Source organism: Netta rufina, assembly GCF_964035555.1.
Source record: "Netta rufina genome assembly, chromosome: 1".
Taxonomy (NCBI): Eukaryota; Metazoa; Chordata; class Aves; order Anseriformes; family Anatidae; genus Netta; species Netta rufina.
Genome location: NC_140123.1, coordinates 16,625,608 through 16,646,948, shown reverse-complemented (window position 1 = coordinate 16,646,948; position 21,341 = coordinate 16,625,608).

The window sequence follows — 21,341 nt, the reverse complement described above, 5'->3', positions numbered from 1 at the left end:
TGAGATAAATCTGAATGATTATTTTTTCATTTCATAAATTCGAACGCTTCTCCAAATGTGAATAGAGCAGTATGTAAGCGATTATGTCCTCCCAACAACTGTCTATTCAGCCTCCTAAGGAAATGATGGATCCTTTGGTTATACAGAACCTTTTGGAAAATACTGAATGATGAAATTAAGTATCATCATAAATCATTGAAAATACTGTTTCAACAAAAAATGCAGAGCAAATTACAAAGTTTAATGCAACGATTTTCTAGCCTGCTTTTTTTTCATACCAAAATTGCAGTCATTTTGTAATTTTAATTTAAATGTCTTATTTTCAAATACTAATCTGCAATCTCTTAAAACTTAATTGCCTCATTTACCAAATTGGGCTCTTGACAGCAAAACCTAAGGGCAAGGTTTAGACCACACAGATGTCACCAAGGTCAAGACGTACACATGAACTCAGTTCCTATGCTAGATAAATTTGGACTCCTGCTTACAAGAAGAGCCTGTGATTATAAGTAATCTGAGTGACATTCCCAGACTGGGAACGACTTTAAGACGAGGGAAACAACCTGCATACTGAGGAAAAGGCAAGTATTGGGGTGGGGAGGGAAGGAGAGGGATTTTCACAATACACTTTGGAGACAAACTGACTAATGCTTAACAGTATTATAAAATAAAATGGAGAAGCTCACACACAGGGCAAAGTCGTAAATGTGATCCCCAAGAAAAGCCCAGCAGCCAATCTCTGAGTGGGGACACCTGTGAGAGCATGGTAGGATTCAAAGTCAGCTTCATGTCCTTGAGTAGGCTGCCCCACATTGTCTCCAGGACATTTAGAACAATTTCACTGGGCATGAAAGATGGTGCAAGCAATACTTGCACGAAGTATAAAATATTTATTAAGACAAAAGATGATTCAAATTTAATAAATAGTCAGACTAAGCATTAGCATCCTTGTTACCCCAAGGAGACTTTGCTAGCTCAAAGAGGAAGGGTCGTCCTCCAGGGCTCCCTGGAGATCTCTGATAGTGCTGAGTTGCTGCTTTCCAACTTGTTTGTTTGGCTGTTTATTTCATTTTGGGCTTTCTTAATCATTCCATGTTGGTAGGTTTTTTGTCCCTCAAATCTTCAAATTGCTGCTGATGCTATCTTAACAATCCTACCTCCGTGTATTTTTTTTCCCTTATCTTGTTTGACTCTTCTCTACAAACTTCCTGAGATTTCTCTCTCAACTTTGCAGTTTTCTCATCAGCGTGAGCTGAGGGTAGGCAGTTGTGCTGAGCCATGGATTAAAGACCTGACAGAAGGCTGCACGTCTACCAGAAATTTGATCTGATAACAGTCAGAGGAGGTCCAATCTCCCTGATAACCGTCCTTGTGGTCTTGCAGAGCTGAGCTCCTGACAGACCAACCTGTGATGCACAGAGCAGTTCTCCAGCACCGACTAGTGGAGTTAGGAGCGATGTGACTGCTTAATGGTGTCATTGTCACTGCTGCTGCTGCTGCCTCTGGGACAACAGCAAGACTGGGCAAAATGAGGCAAGGCAGTACCACTTTCCTCAAGCTGCATTATGTGCTGGACAAAACATCTTGGTCACTGGCAGCTCTGAAATAGTGTGAAGGGACCAAGAGGGAAAGAAATGTTGAAGCTTGCATTCTTGTGAACTTTTCTGAGTGGAGAATGGGTCTCTCAGTTACATCAGGCAGTTATCCAGTGGTCTGCTAGTAGAAGTTGCCAAAAATACAGCTACTACACCAGCTCTTTGAGTAATCCAGGAGTGCATGTTGTTTGTATGTCACATCTGGACCTGGACAATTATCTGCCAAGTGCCCTTTCAAAGTGTACGAATTACACTCGTACTATGTCCCCCTCAGAAAACAAACAAACAGACGAACAAAACGTAAATCTTTCAGACAAAATCCTCCTCTCCTCATCTGGAAAGGGGCTGGTAAATCACATTGGTCACTGGAGTAGGTATCAGGCCCCAGGCAGAGCTGAGATGGGGTCCTGGCAACGGACAGAGAGGGGAGAGGCCCAGTAAGGCCTGGTGGTGCCCTCAGGACCCTGACAGCACCTCACAGCACGCTCTAGCAATTGTCGTAGCATGTCAGGAGAGTTTAACCTCCCTCACCTATCCATCCCACAACACGAGCTAGTAGACTGAGAGCAGCAGCAGCAGCAGCTACAAGCTCCTACAAAGCTGGGTGTCACTGGAAGTCTAAATCCCTGCATCACTCAGGCACTGCTGAAGTTTGATGCTGACATTAAGATAAAATGTAAATGAACCAGGTTCTTGCACATGTTGGCTGGTTTATTTTGCACCAGTGACCCAGAATGTTTGTAGCTGGTTTCATGACTACTAAAAGATTTTAATACAGGCTTAAAAATTTTATTGCATTTTAAAATAAATATCCAACCTATTTTTTCCAGATAATCAACTTATTTGAAGAAACAGGTTCAAGGCAATAAGAGAGGGATGGCAGGGGAAGAATGCTTTCGGTACTGACATGGGGCAACTTCATCATTTCCTCTTTTTTTTTTTTTTTTTTTTTTTTTGTGGGGAGGCTAATTTATAGCAAAATGATGATTTTTCAAACCACTAGTTATGCCACCAGAGCTTTTGCCTCAGTGTCACTCTGTGATCTGGCCATTTGTCACTCACACAGCATGAAATTGGAGTTTGGGGAGGGAGCACTGGGTGCTCACTCCTGATCTCATCATTTTTTCTTCCTGGTCTTTTAAAGCAGGATGTCCTGGTTCTGGGTCATGGTTGTCATGCCAATGAATACACCAGTTCTCAGACATCAGAAAGTGTCAAAACAAATCAAAAAAACAAAGGTTCACTGATACAAGACAAGAAGAAACCCTTTTCATGCACTACACATAATCCTTTAAAACCTGACCTACTTTAAAGGACACTTCATCCCCTCCTTTTACAGTTTATTAAGAATACCATTGTTATTTTCTGTTACAGTTTTACTGTTTTTAATTTCCCTACTTCACACTATCAGTAGTTTTATTCTACACATTAGCAGACCGTGGAATACCTTGCCTTGTTACTTCCATATTTTCTAATTGCAACACTCCATCATTAGTCAACTGGTTCATAATGTGGAAGGCAGAGTTGCTATTTCATTTCATGCTATATAATACAATGCTTCTGGTTCAGTAATTACATTGTGCCAGGCCTGTGATCAATCCTGAGATAGCTCACTCTTGATGGATAGCACCATCACGGAGTGTATAAGAGTTAAAGGAAGAAGCAAATTTTTAATTTTGCTCCTCTGTCAATTTACCTACTTGAACACTGCTTTTCAGACTGATATTTATCTCACTGAGATAGGAAGAGATTAGAGAAATGAAAACTTAAAGGAGAGAAGTGAAGTTTGAAAAGCATTTTCTAAAGTTTTGGTTTGTAAAACAGGAAAGATATAAATTAGACATTTTTCCACAGAAACCTATTGTGCATTGCTCTGTTAATGGAGTGCAGATCTTTTAGGCACCCGTTCAATATGCTGGAGGAAACCATTACCTGCTTCTCATAACTATTCCAAGGATTGTGTGAAATGAGCTGATGGTCTTACTACTACTACTGTTCCATACCAGGCCTGTGAAATATATATATTTCCAAATGTTTTCTGCTTTGTCACAGGAGTGTTCATGAATCAAGGACTTTTCTGAAGTGGCAACCAGCTTTCAAAGAGTCGTAAGATATGGGAAGTGCCTCTTCCCATATGGTGCAATTCTTCCCATATGGGAAGAATTGCAAGTACAGGCTGCAGGAAGTGTAATGGGGTTGGAAGAACAGCCAGAAACACCTTGCTAAAAGAATAACAGTGGGAAGGGCTGTAACCCTCATGATCAAATGACACCCTAGTGCCCTGAGGTAAAGTTTTATCCTAATAGGGTGGATTTACACTTTTTCTGAAGTATCTTCTAGGAACAGATTTCAGGGACAAAATTTCTGGCCAGACACGCTGTTGCTTTGCTTCAGTGAAGTGACATTCATGTTCTTATGTATCTTGATAGAACTGTATGATTTGATGACAAAAACTATGGATGAGATGTTCTCATTTCTGTAATAAAATTATGTTGTTCTCATTGCTGTTTGACTTTTGTACAGGTCTGCACCTCAGGCTTTTCAGTCTCACCTCCTACCTGCCATCCTTTCAGTATCTCATCCTTCTGCCAAGATCTAGCAGTGAGAGCCCCCCACTCAGAAATGACAGAGTTAAAAATGCTGCAGAAACTGCAAGATCAGGTACCCTGAAGAAGGTTTGTTCATCTGACTGTGCCTAAATGGCAGCAACCTGAGGAGGAGGTGTCTGCAGAATGACGTATTAGTGTCAAGGTTATCTTGTACCCAATACATTGGAAAGGCTTGAGGCTCGGCATTCAGTCACAGAGCTGGGTGGAAGTTCAAGGGAAAGAGGGCAACAGGAGGACTCGATTACTAAGGCAGGTAGTATACACCTTACTGTGACAATGGATATTAAAAAGCTGAAATCACTAATTGTGGCGTGATCCACCATAAAGATGACCCCCATAAAGTTACTGACAAAAATGTATACGCATTTAGCCAGGGGTCCCCAAGTTGGAAGGACAAAGACCATGATAACAAACTGACCTTCCAGGAAAGCAGAAGTCAGCAACACCTATTCCAGTCCTACTCCACTTTTGCAGCTACAGGTATAAAGATTAACTCACTATCTACCCCAAACTCTGCAAGAGCCTCTCTGCACAAGAACTTCCCTGCAAGAATGCCCAGGACAGACTGGATGCCTCACTGGGGATGCCTGGCTGACTCCAGGCTCTGTGTCATGGGTCATCTCTGAGGCAGGATTTTTTTCATCATCAATTAACCTTACTTCTAGGAGCATTTTGGTGAGAGCCCTGCTGCTAATGCCTCACATAATATATACAGGCACACATATGGGTTGTTTTATCGAAGCAAAGCAGTGGTGCAACTGGCCAGAAATTCTGTTCCTGAAACTGGCTTCCAGCAGGTGTTTCTGACCTGAAGTATTCACTTTCTTCACTTGTCTGAATTCTCTAGTAACTTGCAATATATGTGTTTGCATTACTCTTGTAATGTGTACTTGCTTTCCTAGTAGTAATTTGTTAATAACTTGTGGTACGTATGTACTTTTACAAGTAGTAGTTTGTAATAAAAGAATACGCAGAAACAGGCCTCTGTGTCCTTGTGTATTATGGGCTCCATCAAGATCATGATCTTTGTGCGCCCACAGGTGGGGTGACCCTCATTGTTTGTGATTGTGACCGTGACCACTACATTATGATACTTAGGAAGGGGGAGAGGGACATGGCAAAACTGGACAGCAGATGAAATGGTCCCAGGACACAGGTGAGCTGCCCGGCCCCACGGCCTCCTCCTCCTGTTCAGGGTGATACTATACAGCATCACTTTGTTTTTTCCACTGAAGCAGCTGTTCCAAGCATTCCCCATGTGATGGGGGCCAGTATGGCCACTGTAAAAATAAAAGAACAACACCATAAAAGCAACAGATCAGGAATTGGAGAGCAGAGCTGGAGCCTGGAGGTGAATATCAAAGACACAGGTGAAGGGCAAGAAGGTCAGTGACTGTAGGATTGATAGCATCTTCTCCTCTTGGCTTTCCAGGACTAATATGCTTTTCTATCCATTCATGTATTCAATTGACTTTTAAATGAACATGTCACTACTACTTTATACCCACTTTATTAATGCATAGGTCTTTTGTTTGGCAGACTGCAGGTTGTTTACAAGCACAGAAAACTGCTCCACTGTAGAGGGTTCAGGAGAAATGCTGTGAAGCTATACCAGGTGATTTGTCCCTCCATCGCTGGTATGCATCCTTCTGTACTACTGCAGAAAAACAGCAGTTGAGAAAGCAAAAAGAGCAGAAAAGGTGGGAAAATGAACACAGAAAGGTGAAGAGAAGAACTGTGAATTTTCTTCAGCCTGGGTTCTGACGTGCTCAACAAGCACATTTTAGTCACTAGCACCTGGAGCACTTGCAGTACTGAGGGCTACTGGGCTATTCCTCCCTGGGGAGTCTTGCTGTTTGGATGTATGGGAGTTTCTGCTGCTTTTACAGACTTGCCCAGACAGGAGCATGGCTGCTTTTAGATGTGTGCAGATCTCCCTGGCACACTACCCACCCTAGGGCTGTCTAGTTGTGCACTAATGGCTTTCTAAATGACTAACACCAGACTATGCCTAAAAGAACTAGCACTGTTGCAGTTACAACTCGGGGCTGGAAAGATCTTTGGTCCAGAAATATAGTGGAGAAACTGTGGGCCAATCCAGAATGGTGTCTGGGAAAGATCCTACTCTATTAAAAAAACTAAGGATTATCACCTACCTTAATTTTATAGACAAACTAAAGGTTGTCACCTACCTCTGAGCTGCCTCACACTGAAAAAACAGCATTTCTGTCTAGTGAAATGTGCATTGCCACATCCTATTCTAAGAACTGATTTGTATTTAACCTTCAATTCATATTCATATTTTTAAATTTTTTTGGCCATAGAGCATTTTGATAAAAAAACACTTTCTAGAAGCAGTTCTTTCAGAGGCAGAAGTGACAATGAAGACTTGCCCTGCTTCATTTTTTTTTTTCACAAAAGGATCTTTTCTGTGCATCAAAGTGCACACTCCTGCTCCTCCTTCTTCCTGGGTCCTGCCAGCTTCCCTTCCTTCAAATTGTTTTCCCATCTGCAGTATTTATAATAACTGCAATGTTTCTGCAAGAAGACAAGCCTGTTTATTTTGGAGGCTGTACTCAGAAACTTGTCAATTTAGCTGGACTGTTCTCTAGAAAAGAAAATTCAGCCTATTAGAAGATGCCAGCTTTTATTCAGGATGAGCAAACTCATTCAGATAATGAGTCCCTTGTGCCCTCTTCACACTGTCCCTTTTGATATATGACCATTGTTAAGTCTGAGTGGCTCATATGTTTATTCATTTTGTAGAAAAGAGTTATTTCCTGTAGAACAAAAATCTTTCTGGGAAAGACAGAAATCGAGCTCTCAGAACTTCAGTTCATAGGTTTTCTTCCAAGAGTTCAGAAAGAGTTTAGGGGAAGCACAAAAGCAGTGAAAGTGGAGTAGATTTTGAAAGACCTCCTACCAAACCTCCTCTGCCATTGCCAAACAGAGGGGAATGACTTTTGGATGGACTCTATCTGTCACCATCCCTTGGGGTCAGCAGGACCCTCTATATGGCACAGATGGTGGCAGGAGCATGGGTCTGACTGACCCATGCTGGGTCCCACTCCTAACCAGCATTGCACTAATGTCCAAGTGTGTGTGTGGGAGTGTATGTATGTGTGCATATAAGCCAAAACAGGTTTAGAAGAATATAGGTTCTGATGGAGATGGACACCATGGACCTGGACCTGAGATAGGAGCCTGAGGGTGGTGCAGATGAACACATCTCCAATGCATGGTCTTGCCACTACCCAGGTACATACTACATATCTGAAGCATGTGGAATTTTTGGCTGGGAGGGAAGGAGGTTGTTGTTTTCATTTATTAGCCTTGCCCAGTGTGGCACAAGAGGTTTGGTCCTGTGGCAGAGGGTCTTCCATCTACTGCACAGCCTCCCCAGCATCACCCCTGCAGTGTTGGGAACTGGATCTAGAGAAGAGAAAAGGGTTGGAGGGCAAGGACAGTTGGAGAATTTGGAGATGCTCCCAAGAAGAAAGAAAATTTACAATACCAATAATTCCTAAGAAAATTTAAAGTGCTTATGGCTATCCAGTGACCAAGAGGACACCATGGGCAGTGATTCAAGGTTTCCTGAGCCAAAAATAATAAGGATTTTTAAAAACTTCTTTGAGACTGAAATAAGTCTGTTGCTAAGAAGTGTTCATACTGACTATCCAATCTCATTGGATGAGACTGAAATAAATAGGTTTCGGGCTGAAAGCATTCCTCAGAAGTAATGATGGGCTTGCCTGGTAACAGTGTCAGAAAATTAGGGGTGCACCAAGGAAAAGGAAATCATTCAATCAGATGGGGAGGTGCCGCTAGCTGCTCAGGCTAGCTGCATAGCATGCTTCCCTGACAGACAATTTCTTGTCTAAGGCCTGGAATATGGGGCTGCCCTGGGGTGGGTGTCTGAGACAGGTAAGCAGATGCAGTTTATGTGGCACAACTGCTAACTTCACTGCTCAGAGTTAGTTTTAATTGGATATCTCAAAGTGGATAACAGAAAGCAAATTTCAGTACAACAGATACAAATGTGGAGCTTTAAATTCCCCCCCCCCCCCCCCCAGGGGAACTGATGTCTTCCGATTAAGTTTGTTTTCTGTCAGTGTGTTTGTTTCTTCAGAATTTAAATTCCACTCCAATCTTTTAAATCTTGCATTTCTATACAAAAAATTTATTCTAGCCATATCTCCTCTATTTTCCATTGTTATAAGAAAAATCAATCAATTTCAAACTGATGTTCAAAAAAAAAAAAAATAAATATATATATATATATTAGTGTAGTGAAAGGGAAAGTAGAACAGAAGTATCCTGTTCAGATTTCCCAAACCTCGTGCACAGTGATTACCTGGAATTTCTGCAAAATACATGGATTTTTTATGATGGTGGACAAAGGGAAAAAGCAGAGACTGAGCAAAAAGAGAAAGACGGTATGAACACTTTTAAACAAGTATTAAAGGAAGGGATAACAAGGGATTTGTGAGAAATAAAATCAAACACACACACACCAAAGTCTGGATATTTTAATCTAGAATTTTGGCTTGTTTCTTACGAAAATCCAACCTTTGGTGGTACCACTGTGAATTTCTGCAGTCATTTGATTTGTTGTTATATTGGTAGGAATCTGCAGGGACAAACAAGTTTACTAGAGCTGAGCATATTTGCGTCAGAAACAGAAAAAAATGGCTCAAATCAATTCTCAGTGTACTTCCCTCCAGTGGCTTCCTATACATCTGCACCAAAGTTTGACATGCTGCCAGGATGACTCAGCAGGGTTAGAAATGGACTGACAACCTCACCACAAAAATACCAGGTGGTTCATCTCTTCAGAGGCACAGTAGAGGAAGCAAGAGCCGTGAGAGAGAGAAAACTGAGATAAGCTCTTCGGCGTAAATAACGGCTGATGCCACAACTTACTGGTGTGATCTGGGGGTTGCCAGCCCTGCTATTGCCTATGCAGTGTTTTTTCCCAGGGTTACACAGGAAAATTCAGTTTCAAAGGGACTTTGACAGATAACCTTTAGCAGTCCTCACACATTCTGGAAACAAACAAAGAAACACCACCACCACCTCTAAAATAACACCCTGTATATTTTTTTGGGGGGCTGTATTGATGATAAATAAAGAATACAGCAGGGAAAAACAAAAAACAAACAAACAAACAAACAACTTTTTGTCCTTTTGTGTGTGTGTGTGGGGGGGGGGATTGTAGGAGATAATCCAAAAGAAGTCAAATCAAGAAATGCATCACCAATTATCAAATATACATTTTTTTTTTTCTGCCTGAAATGCCAATTCAGAGGGCATACTCACCTACTCATCACATTTCCCAACAAAATTAACAGAATGAGGTCATAGGCCCGCTGGGAGTAGGCAGGGAAAAAGGCACCACATGCTCTGTGCAGCATGTGATGATAACTCACTGCCACGCAGTCGGGCTCGCGTCCCACCTCCTCCTCCTCCTGCATGCTGTGGCTGCCCAGGGCTTGGGTGGCTGCAATGCTCCACAGCCAGATTCGGGGACAAATCCTGCACCAGGGGTCCCAGCAGGGGACGTGGCTTCGTCCTTTCCTTCCCTGAGTGTCCAGCAATGAAAGCTGGCTGTGGAGATGCTCTTGCTCTCTGCGGGGAAGGCGATGGGAGATGGGAGTATCTCAGCACTTGGGCTACAGGTGGGGCAGCAAGTGTGCTATGTCTCAGAAGAGGCAAACAGGCAGCTGCACTGCTGGAAAAGGGCAGGGTGGAGGATTTTTCTGTCTCCACCTGTACACACCAGTATGAACCTCTCAGGGCTGCCGTGAAGTTTCCTTTCTTTCTTGCCAAGTTGTTCTTTGCTTAAGAATGTTTTCAGGTATATGAAATATAATTGGCTAGAACTTTGTGCTAACAAAGCCCACAGACACATGTTTCAAGGGTGACTTTATGTTGGGAAACCTTGCTGTAGAATGAGATATTTAAAAAAAATTAATCAATTTAAGGAATTTTAATTAAGGTTTAGAAATATCTGAATGGAAGATTTGTGATGTTAGAGTGTTATAGCAGACAAAAGCAAAACAAATGAATTACAATCCTGGATGCAGAAAATAAATGCATTCAACCTTGACGAAAAAGACCATTTTTAAATTGGAGGGCTTACAACAAAAACATCTAGGGATCTAGATTTTCTTTCACTCATTGTCTTTAAGTCAATCCTCAGTGGCATTTGAAACACCAGCACCAGCATGGGAAGTCCTGCAGCACATGGCATATGTGCAGTCTGACGAGATACTTGTAATTTCCCTTCTGGACTGTAGACCTGTGAGTACCTGAAAAGCACAAGGGGTTGTCCAGGCTGTCTGTGCTAGTCAGTGATTGCAGTCTGAGCTCTCCTTCTAGGTACATACCCCAGGTGACATGTGGGTATTGTGAAATGGGAATTGACACGCACCACACAAAGATTAGCCTGTAAAACCACCACACAAAGATTAGCTCATGAAGCCAAATGACCAGCCCACATCTCTGCGTGGGCATACCCATCAGTGTTTTCTCGATCATCTTAATGCTATATAAATGATATCATATGCTGATAGATGCTCTTTGTCTCCTCGCAATCCTGCTGTTTTATGTCTTTTCCCAAAATAAATACCAGAAACAAGCAACCCCCTCAGCTTCATTTGCAACATTTTGCTTTTACTCTGCTACAATTGCTTGCTCACAACAGCAGAGATAACCCCCCTAAACTACCCCTATCCACGGCTCCTTTTCTCTGCTGGGACTTTGCTATAGCTGCTCTAACCATTCCTTTGGCTCTATCTTTGTCCTAAAATCTTACTTAGAGCTGAAAATACCCCTCTTTCCTGTATCTAGAGAACTGTGTGCCCATAAACATAAGAAGGCCAGCCAACTGCATATGGATCTTGCAAAATGAGTACCAGGGATTTGGGAAAGGGGTTGTGTCTGGTGGAGCAGATTGGGGGAAGGCTATGGGGAAGCAGGGGATTGTGGGGTGAAAAAGTTTAATACATGAAGTCCTCTTTAATGCTAGTAATTTACCAGGCGTGAATAATCCATGAATAATGTTATCAGAATAGCATATAACTTGCAAGAAGCTCAAGGCCATTTTAAGTTTCCTAGACAGTGCCCATTAAACTCCTTTTAGTTAGAAGAGTTTCAGGTGGCAAAGTCAATCTTGCAGCTGATCCTCTGGCAAGTACTGACCTCCATCAAGTGTAACAGATGGCATCTGGGTTGCTTATTAGAGCGTGGATATTTTAGGAGGTGATTGATTTATTTAATGCTTGCCTTTTACTGCAGGAAAGTGGCTTTGTAGAAAGTGTAATCCCCAGGAAAGTAGCTGGGCAATTTTTAGGGTTCCGTATTGTCATGGTTTTGGCTGAGATAATTTCCTTCATGGAGGTTTGTATGGTGCTGTATTTTGGATTTTTGATTAAAGCAGCATTAATAACACAGGGATGTTTCAATTGCTGCAGAGCAGTGCTCACACAGACCAAGGATTGTTCAGCTCTTGGTGCTGCCCTGCCAGTGAGATACCTGGGGATGCACAGGGAGCTGGGAGGGGACACAGCCAGGAGCTGACCCAGACTGGTCAAAGGGATGTCCCATGCCACATGGCATCATGCTCAGCAATAAAAGCTGGGGCAAAGGAGGAGGAAAGAGGGGATGTTTGGAGTGAAGGCATTTGTTTTCCCTAGGAACTGTTACATGTGATGAGCCCTGCTTTCCTGGAGGCGGCTGAACACCTACCTGCTGATGGGAAGCAGTGAATTAATTCCTTGGTTTGCTGTGCTTAAGTGTATGGTTTTCGTTAATCTAGTGAACTGTCTGCATCTCAGCCCATGAGTTCTTTCACCTTTCTCTTTCCATTTCTCTCCCCCATCCCACCTGGGGAGAGTGAGAAAGTGGCTGCGTGGTGCTGAGCTGCCTACCAAGGCTAAACCACAGCATACACTTAGGACAAACAGTGAAAAGAAGTTTCATGAAGGCTACATCTACCGACTAATTTAGCATTTTATAGCTGTCTTTATGCAGACCGCATACACTACTGTCCTGGTTTCAGTTAGGACAGAGTTAATTTTCCTCCTAGTAGTTGGTAGGGTGCTATGTTTTGCATTAGGATGAGAAGAATGCTGATAACATGCTGATGTTTTAACTGCTGCACAGCAGTGCTTACACCAAGCCAAGGAAGTTTCAGCTTCTCACTCTGTCCTGCCAGCGGGCAGGCTTGGGGTGCAGCAAGAGCTGGGAGGGGACAGACCCAGAGCAGGTGACCCAAACTAGCCGAAGGGGTATTCCATACCATCTGACATCATGCTAAACAATATTTAGGGGTGGCTAGCTGGGGTGGGGGCACCAGCTGCTCAGGGATAAGCTGGGCATCAGTCAGCAGGTGGTGAGCCATTGCATTGTGCATCACTTGTTTCTTACACATTATTAGTAGTAGCACTATTATTATTTTTGTTATTGTTATTATTATTATTGTTATTATTATTATTCTCCTGTCTTAATAAACTGCCTTTATCTCAACTCACAGGCTTCACTTTCCCATTTCTCTCCCCCATCCCAGAGAGGGAGGGGGGAGGGGAAGTGAACAGCTATGTAGTGTTTAGCTGCCGGCTGGGTTAAACCACAACAACTACTCACCCATTGTTACAGGCATCTTACCATCACCAGCAGTTCCAATGAATGCTGAATGTTTAATGATTGCCATAGTGGAAGTTCAAATAGCAGTACTCCCATTTTTCATCCCTTCATTTCATAAATCCAAGGTCTGTAGACAATCAATGGGATTAAGACTGCAGTTCAAGGATGCTGATGGAATAGCTGGGTTCCTGGTATGATGGAGACCATTGAACACACATAGTCTGATCAATGATGGTGGCTAATGACATCATCAATCACTAAATTGGCTCACAATGATTTGTAGCTTCCTCTTCAAATCATGGTGTCAGTTATGTGTATGATGAATCAGAGGTACACAAAATATTGCTTCTTTCATAACCCATCCCATCATTACATTTTCACCATTCATTAGGACTTCTGCATGAGAAATGCAACAGTAAAGCCAAATGAATCTTTTGGAAACATCTGGGAATGAGCTCAGTAGGCTATAATGCAAACCAACTGGAAAAGCAGTTGGAAGTGCTAAAACTTGACATGCTGGAGGGAAGGGATGCTATCCAGAGGTACCTGGACAGGCTTGAGAAGTGGGCCTGAGTGAACCTTGTGACATTCAACAAGGCCAAGTGCAAGGTCCTGCACCTGGGTCAGAGCAATCCCACGCACAAATACAGGCTGTGTGGAGAATGGATTGAGAGCTGCCCTGAGGAGAAGGCCCTGCGGGTGCTGGTTGATGAGAAGCTCAACATGAGCTGGCAACCCAGCAAGCCAACGTTATCCTGGGCTGCATCAAAAGAAGTGAGGCCAGCAATTGTTCCCCTCTGCTCTGCTCTTCTGAGACCCCACCTGGAGCCCTGCATTCAGTCCTGGGGCCCCCAACACAGGATGGACATGTAAGTACTAGAACAATCCAGAGGAGGGCCACAAAGGGCTGGAGCAGCTCTCCTGTGAAGACAGGCTGAGGAAGTTGGGGGTTGTTCAGCCTGGGGAAGAGAAGGTTCCAGGGAGATCTTACAGCAGCCTTCCAGTGCCTAAAGGGGGCCCACAGGAAAGCTGGGGAGGGACTCTTTTGTCAGGGGGTCTAGGGATAGGACATGGGGAATGGCTTTAAACTAAATGAAGGGAGATCTAGATTAGACATAAGGAAGAAATTCTTCACTCATAGGGTGGTGAGGCCTTGGCACAGGTTGCCCAGAGAAGCTGTGGATGCCCCATCCCTGGAGGTGTTCAAGGCCAGGCTGGATGGGGCTTTGGGTAACCTGGTCAGGTGGGAGGTGTCCCTGTCCATGGCAGGGAGTTGGATTGAGATGGTCTTTAAGGTTGCTTCCACCCCAAACCATTTTGTAATTTTATTAAACTGTTAGTACTGGTAATCTATGCTTGGCCACATGCAATCAGTATGTCTAATCTCCTATAAAAGGGCTCAGACATTAGACATCTTCACAGCTGGTAAATTCAAAAGAGGATTTGCTGCTATTTCATATATCAGAAGGAGCTATTCACATTTGGTGCCTCTAATTACATTTTTCATTCCTGATCACCAGGAGTACCACTGGGCAGCAGCAGAGCTATGTGATTTCTTAAGGGACACTAATTTGAGTGAAGCCCTGAGAAGTTCAGTTCTGAGACACAGCAAGTGCATGAAAGTTAAAAGAAAAGAAAAACAATTAAATGAATAAATAAATGAAAATGTCAATACTTACAGTCCATATATATATATATATTTTATTATTATCTTAATGAATTTACTGAATCAGAGAGGGAGATCAGCATTTCCACATGTATATGAAGACATCAAATAGAAGAAGGTATAACATAAAAAGAATTTTGCTGTGCAGACTAGTAAAAAAGTCTCTGGATGTTTTTAGTTCTGAGCACATAAGGCAAATGAAAATATTATTGCTTTGGATGAGTTTTCAGGAATGTTTAGGCAATATTATAATCTCCATGAAAATGTTGTTTTTGCATGTTCTCATGCTTATCTTGGGAGATGAGCAGATGGGCAATTATAAAACAGAGGGGAAATAAAAAGAAGGAAAAAATGGCAAGACTGGAAATCTTGAAAAAAAGCATATTCAAAGACAAAATGTGTTTTGTATCTCAGGTGAAGGTTTAGGGTGAGAGGCTACTGAGTCAGACGACTTTGTCTCACAAAGATGTCTCTTTTGCCAACAACCTTTACATAGCCTCCCAAGACACACAGGCCCACCAATGGATGTTGTCTGGTACTCATGCTGTCACAGGCCCACAGTATGCTCTTATCCCCTCAATGCTGGCATAACAGTGGTCTGAAAGATAGGTCACAGAATTTGGGAAAGGAAACACTAGCTTTAATATAGTTCTGCTACTTTCATGTAGGAATGTAGGAAAGCTGCTTGTCAGAGAAGCATAGAATAATTTAGGCAGAAAGGCAGCACTGGATGTTTTTTTCTGTATCATCCCCCTCTCAAAGCTGGAACATCCAAGTTCAGAGTTATATCAGCTTCTTCAGGTCTGAGTCTAGCAAGTTTTAAATATCTCCAAAAAAGGAGCCCCTACAACCCCTCTCAGCATCCTATCTCCATTTTTGACCAACGTCTCGGTGAAAATTTTGTTTATAAATGTCTAAATGGAATTTCCGCTGTTGCAAATTCTGTACATCATTCAGTACATCATGCTGTTGCAAATTCAGTACATCCTTTCACTGTTTCTTTGTCCCTTTCATCTCTTGTATGCAAGAGATGAAAGACTTGTATGCAAGTCTTGACTCAGTGTTTCCAGAGATGCTCTGCGTTCCCTTGGAATGGTTTTCTTTTGAATTTGTGCTAACAAGATGTTTGGATTTCTGCTTGACCACTAGTGACACCTTGGCATAAATGATTTGGCCATTCTACATCTCATTCCAAGGGCTTTCTCCAAGTACTGTTCACTTTGGTGAATACGGCTGTAGTACTTTCTTTGTTGCTGTTTCATCCGTGCATCCTTCTGTTTGACAGTAATGGTAGCTGTAACTGTGGAATTTGGCATATTTTCATTATTTTTATTGTGGGCTGACACCAGTCTTCACTTTGACTGAAATGTTGCTCAGCGGCACTTAGTCATGCACTGATGCCCTGTGTAAATTTTCAATACCACAGTTGGAAAATGTACAAAACTTTTTCTTTCCTCTTATTTCTTCTAACAAAGAACATAAAAAAGGATGGGGATATCTTCTGTATTAGCATCATTTTAATAAAAAAAATACTTTGGATATCCAAGAGGACTGCTTTGAAAACAGAAAAGAAATCTGACTGAGGACTTCATACCTAAAGAGAAAAGAAAAATATGTTATCATGCCTAGAAATTCTTCCACTTTCTATCAACTAGGAAACACTTCAGATATATCACCTTTACAGAAATATGATGTTTATCCCATATCATAACTTAATGTATGGGTATAAATCTTATTTTCCTAACGGATATTGCAGTAAATGGGCAAGTACTATTGAAATATTTTAACTTCTTTCATCTGTAGCTTTAGTCAGAGGAAAGTTAGGATATTTGGCACTTTATACACAGAGAACATTTATATTTACAAATCTTCATCTGTCTGTTTTCTTTGTAGTCAATCTCATAAACGAAGCAACTGTTCCCAAACTGTCAAGGTAATGTCACTCGCTTCCATGAAGTCATCACATTGCTTCTGTTGCTATAACAACCTACCATTGTCTGTTGCTAATGTCACAAAAACACTGAATTGCCATCATTTGAAAATAACTCTGAACTGATGACTTTATATGCAGCCTTTCTGCAACACTTTTTGGAATAAAACTTATAAAAATGAATCAGCTGTACTAAATATTAATTGCACTGCAGCTGGCAATTAGTCATAAAGAATCAATATTTCTCACAATTCAAGCATTTTTTTTTTTTTTTGCTTCCCTTTCCCCTTATTCTTTTCCATGTGATATCAACTGTTGAAAAAGTTTTCTATAAAGCTAATGAGTTGCATAAGTTGTACAGAAAAAAATGAATGCAATTTAAGATGGACAAATGTAAAAACATATATTTAAGTAAGATTAATCTAGTACAGGAATGTAGAATGAAGGATGAGTGGCTTTGCAGCTATACTGCAGAAAATATCGGGAATAACATGTAGCAAGAAAGAGATGAATTAGCATCCTCACACTTCTGCAGATAAAATACATCTCAAATTTAGAAATAGTGCCTGCAGTACACATGAAGGAATTGGTGTGCTTTACTTGTGCCCTCTCTTTAGGTCTGAGCTTGAACTGCTTTTGGTATGGGAACTCAAGACAAATGTGGTTCAGCTGGAGAGTCTTGGAACAAGTGTCAACAGTCACAGAATCACAGAATGTTTTGAGATGGAAGGGACCTTAAATATCACCCCATTCCAACCACCCTGCCATGGGCAGTGTGAGGTGTAGAAGTTTGTGTGAGGTTAGCAGTGATGAAGGACTGGAGATATTGTATTTATATTCAAAACAGTAGGCTGGGCTGGAACAAGATCACAACCTTCAATCAATGGGGATAAATCAAGACTTCTTGGCACAGAGAAGCAGCAACAATGGATGAAACCACAGTGGGTAGGAGAAAACTTTGGGGTTCAATGTAGGTGAGCAAAGGTGAAGAACTAGGAAGGGAAAATGAGGTGTTTTTTTTAGAACCCAGAGCAAGGAAGGATATTCATGACATAGGCAAGCCAGACTTTCAGAGGAGGTCTGACAGGAATATGCCAAAGACAAGAATCATTAAGGATCAAATTAAGGAAGGAGAGATGGAAGAGTATGAAGGACAACAGAAACACTATGGCAGAAAAGATAGCCACTGAAGAACCAGCAGAGCACTGTGAAGATATTTTCAATCTCCTCCTCCTTTCTGCCTCCCTTTCTGGACTACCTCTCTCATTTTCTTCATTATTCTGGGATATAGGACCTCTCCCTGGCATAAACTCTTAATTTATCCCTCAATTCAGAATTGCCCCTTCAATTTTTTGTTTCCTTTTGAACAATTTCCTTCTTACTAGCTATGGCCCATTAATGTCTCACAGGGCAGGTCTCTACTCTAAAATCTCACTGATTTAGAGCAGGAAGAAGAGAGCAGAAAGGATGGGGCCAGAAGCAGTAGCTGGAGCAAAGCCACAGAGAAAAAGTCTTTCTGCTCCTGTGGTTTGCTGATCTGCAAGTGACCAGATGAATGCCAGACAAAGTAACTTATGTGTGTACTGTGTGACCTCTGTTGACACTCGTAAGATGAGGTGATAGGACTGGTTGGGGTGGACATCACTTTCTCTATGCTGACTGAAAGACGAAAGCCTCTGCTGCCTTGTGTGAATGCTAAATCTCAAGAGATCTTTTTCCATGTTGAACACAACTTGCTGATGCTGTAGTACCACACAATCCCAAAGGGTTTCAGTGGCCTTCAGGAAGAGTCAGTGACGGCCGTGCTGAGTGGAAATGTCAGCCTGTTTCCTCTTTGAGCCAGGACCCCTACTATTTATTTGTGGAAACATGACACAGAATTTGCCAAAAGTAGAAGTAGAGGTTAATGCTAATCATTTATTTTTCTGAGGCTAATTTAATGTCACAGTAACTCCTGGTTATCAATCTTAATACAGGATGTGAAAATCAGGTGGTCATGTCTGAATGGAGGGGAAGGTAGGTGAGCGTGATGAACCAAATCCTCTCAGCTCTACATTTTAATGGCTCAGATATCCTACAGTCTTCTTTCAGACTTTGCATATCTCTTGTGGCCAAATAAAATGGGAGGAGAAGGAAGCAACAGCACCAAAACATCAGCTCCTGTCTTCTGAGTGTTGAAAAACCTGTCCAAACATAGTACCCTTAAACACACCCTCACTCCTGATCCCAGTCTTCCTAGATACACAGTAAGAGGAGACAGGCTAGATGCTGTACCCACATGCTTAGGAAAGAAACCTCCACTTCTGTTCAGGAAAGAAAGCTCCCCTTCTGTTCAGAAACTCTGGAAGAATTTCAGACTCAATTGCATTGTGTTTGCCTCTCCCCTTCTGTTCAGAAACTCTGGAAGAATTTCAGACTCAATTGCATTGTGTTTGCCTCTTCAAAGCCTTCAGTGACAGATCGCACACTTGGAAAGTATTGAACCTAATTTAGCCCGACACAGTTAGCGGTGTAACTCAACCTGCCTGACAGCCTCCTTTCTGACGGCTGCTGCAGCTCCAAGGCAGCTAAACATAGTCAGAAATGTCTCCAGAGAATGAACAGGCATTCTTTCTTAACGTTAATCGTAGTAAAGATTGCTTGTTTTTAAATAATTGTTTGGGTTTTACATTTTCTTTGGGAATGATGCAATTTAATATTTCATAAGGTGTTTTCTTCTTATTGTTACTGTGTATTAGAGTTGGTTTTAAATATTCTCTATATAATTAAGAAATGAAATGAACTACTATACCTTGCCTCTATATAAATTATTTAATTTTCAGGTATTTTCAATTTATTTGCTACCTTCTAGGGCTTAACCCAAGGAAGTGTTCTAGTGATGAGTATTGAAACTGGCTTGCTTGCAAGTGCTTGGGATCATCTCCCAGAAGCTCATGATGTTACTTTGCTTAGTGTCACATTGACTCTGCTCCTAATTGGTCTGCTGTTTTTGTGTGATCTCCAATCCTGAATTAGATGTCAAAGTTTTCCATGAAATATACAGGGACATTAAGACCCTTAAAAAGTCTCTTAGAAAGAGAAATTACCAAGGCTAGCCTGAAGAGAAATATGGAGAAATACTGTAAAAAATGGACCTTGTTTTCTTCAGAAGCTTAGCAGTAAACCAAGATCTAGAGGCTGCGATGAAAGAGAAGCTATAGAACAGGCAATGTGTTGGGCCTCTATGAGCCAGGGGAAACATGTTCACGTGGAGCAGCACTGTGAGCCCATATCCCCATACCCTACTAAAACTGTGGGACACTGGCTGTTCTGGCTGGGGTTTCTTCTGTGCCACATGGTGTGAAGGAGTAAGTATTAGCAGAGTAACATGAAAGCAGAAGTGTCTGTATTGCCAATAGTTAATTAACACTTTTCAGCTGCAGGAGACACAGATCCAAGTTTCTTCTGTAAACAAAATGTACCTGGTTAAATGCACAGACAGAAGTGCCTGATACCTCCACACATCCTCAAGATGCCTGTACTATTCTGCCTTCAGCACTCTTGATCCAAAGTGTCATGCCTACGCTGTGCTGGAGATGCATTTAGCATCAGGCCCCAGCAGGGAGATGCATTCCCACCTTCTCTCACCTCTGAGAATTCCCTTTTCAGGGCATCCTTCTACTGACATAAGGGCTCCTGCCAGCTCATCAGTGGCATCAGCAATTTTAATTAAATGTGTGATAACCAACATAATTTTTTGGAGTCGAGGGCAAACAGTTATCTCTATGTGCTGGTGGTGTCTAAACGGCTGCTATGAGAAAAGCAGAGTCCTAAGTAACTTGTTTACACATAGAGTGGAAAACAAGCCACCTCCAGGCTTCAGATGCTGTGAAACCAAATGTCATAAACATACCCTTTAGAGGTGATGGTTGTACCTGTGTCCTTGTCTCCTTATCTGATTGATGTTACAATCAGAGCTAGTCTCACTCTTTTTCACACTTTGGTGGTTGGACTTAGGTCTCCATGAGTAGGAGTTTCTTGGTCAAGTGTAAACATCTGCAGTGTAAACGTTGACATTTGAATTAGTCATCGTTGGTTGCCTTCACCAACAAAAAGCAGGAAAGATTGGTAAGGCATGATAATCTCCCCCACAGTCATCTTAAATCAGTCAGATAATGCTGCATTATACTAGTTCCTAGATAGTTACATTGAAAATGAAGTTAATGTCATCCCAAATATCAACAGATGTCCTCAGAATGCCGTTGAATTTTCTGTAGGCTTTCAAGTAGTTATTTCCTAATCTTTGTGTTGAAGCTACTTAAAGTTTTGTTTGTTTTTTCCCCGATATTGATTCTCCTCTTTAGCCAAAGAAAGCACCTTTACATTATTATTATTATTATTATTATTATTATTATTATTATTATTATTATTATTATTATTATTGTATCAAAGTTAGGGAAATTCTACCAGTTGACAGGTAATCAGAATATTAAAATGTTCCTTTTACAATACAGGCAAAAAAAAAAAAAAAAAAAATTGTAGTTTTGTGGTGTGATCTGCTCAACAAAACACGAAAATTCTCTCACATAAGCTGGTATGGTAGAAGACACCTCCTCTTTTACATTGTTATGAACTTGATGACTACTGTTATGTGTAAGATGACACTTCAACAGTTACTGGATTTAAACTTCTACAGTTTTGTACCTTCCATATTCCCTGAAACTTCTATAAAATAAGACCAAAATAGGTGTAGAAATCTCACCAGATAAGAGCTCCCTATCCACACCACTGGTTGCATTTCATACTAGTTTTTTTATACATTTGAACAGTTACTCTCAGGTATAAGGCTGGGTAGAATCCATACTTGTATCCTTACAGGAACAGCTAAAATATATAAAAGAATATATATATATAAT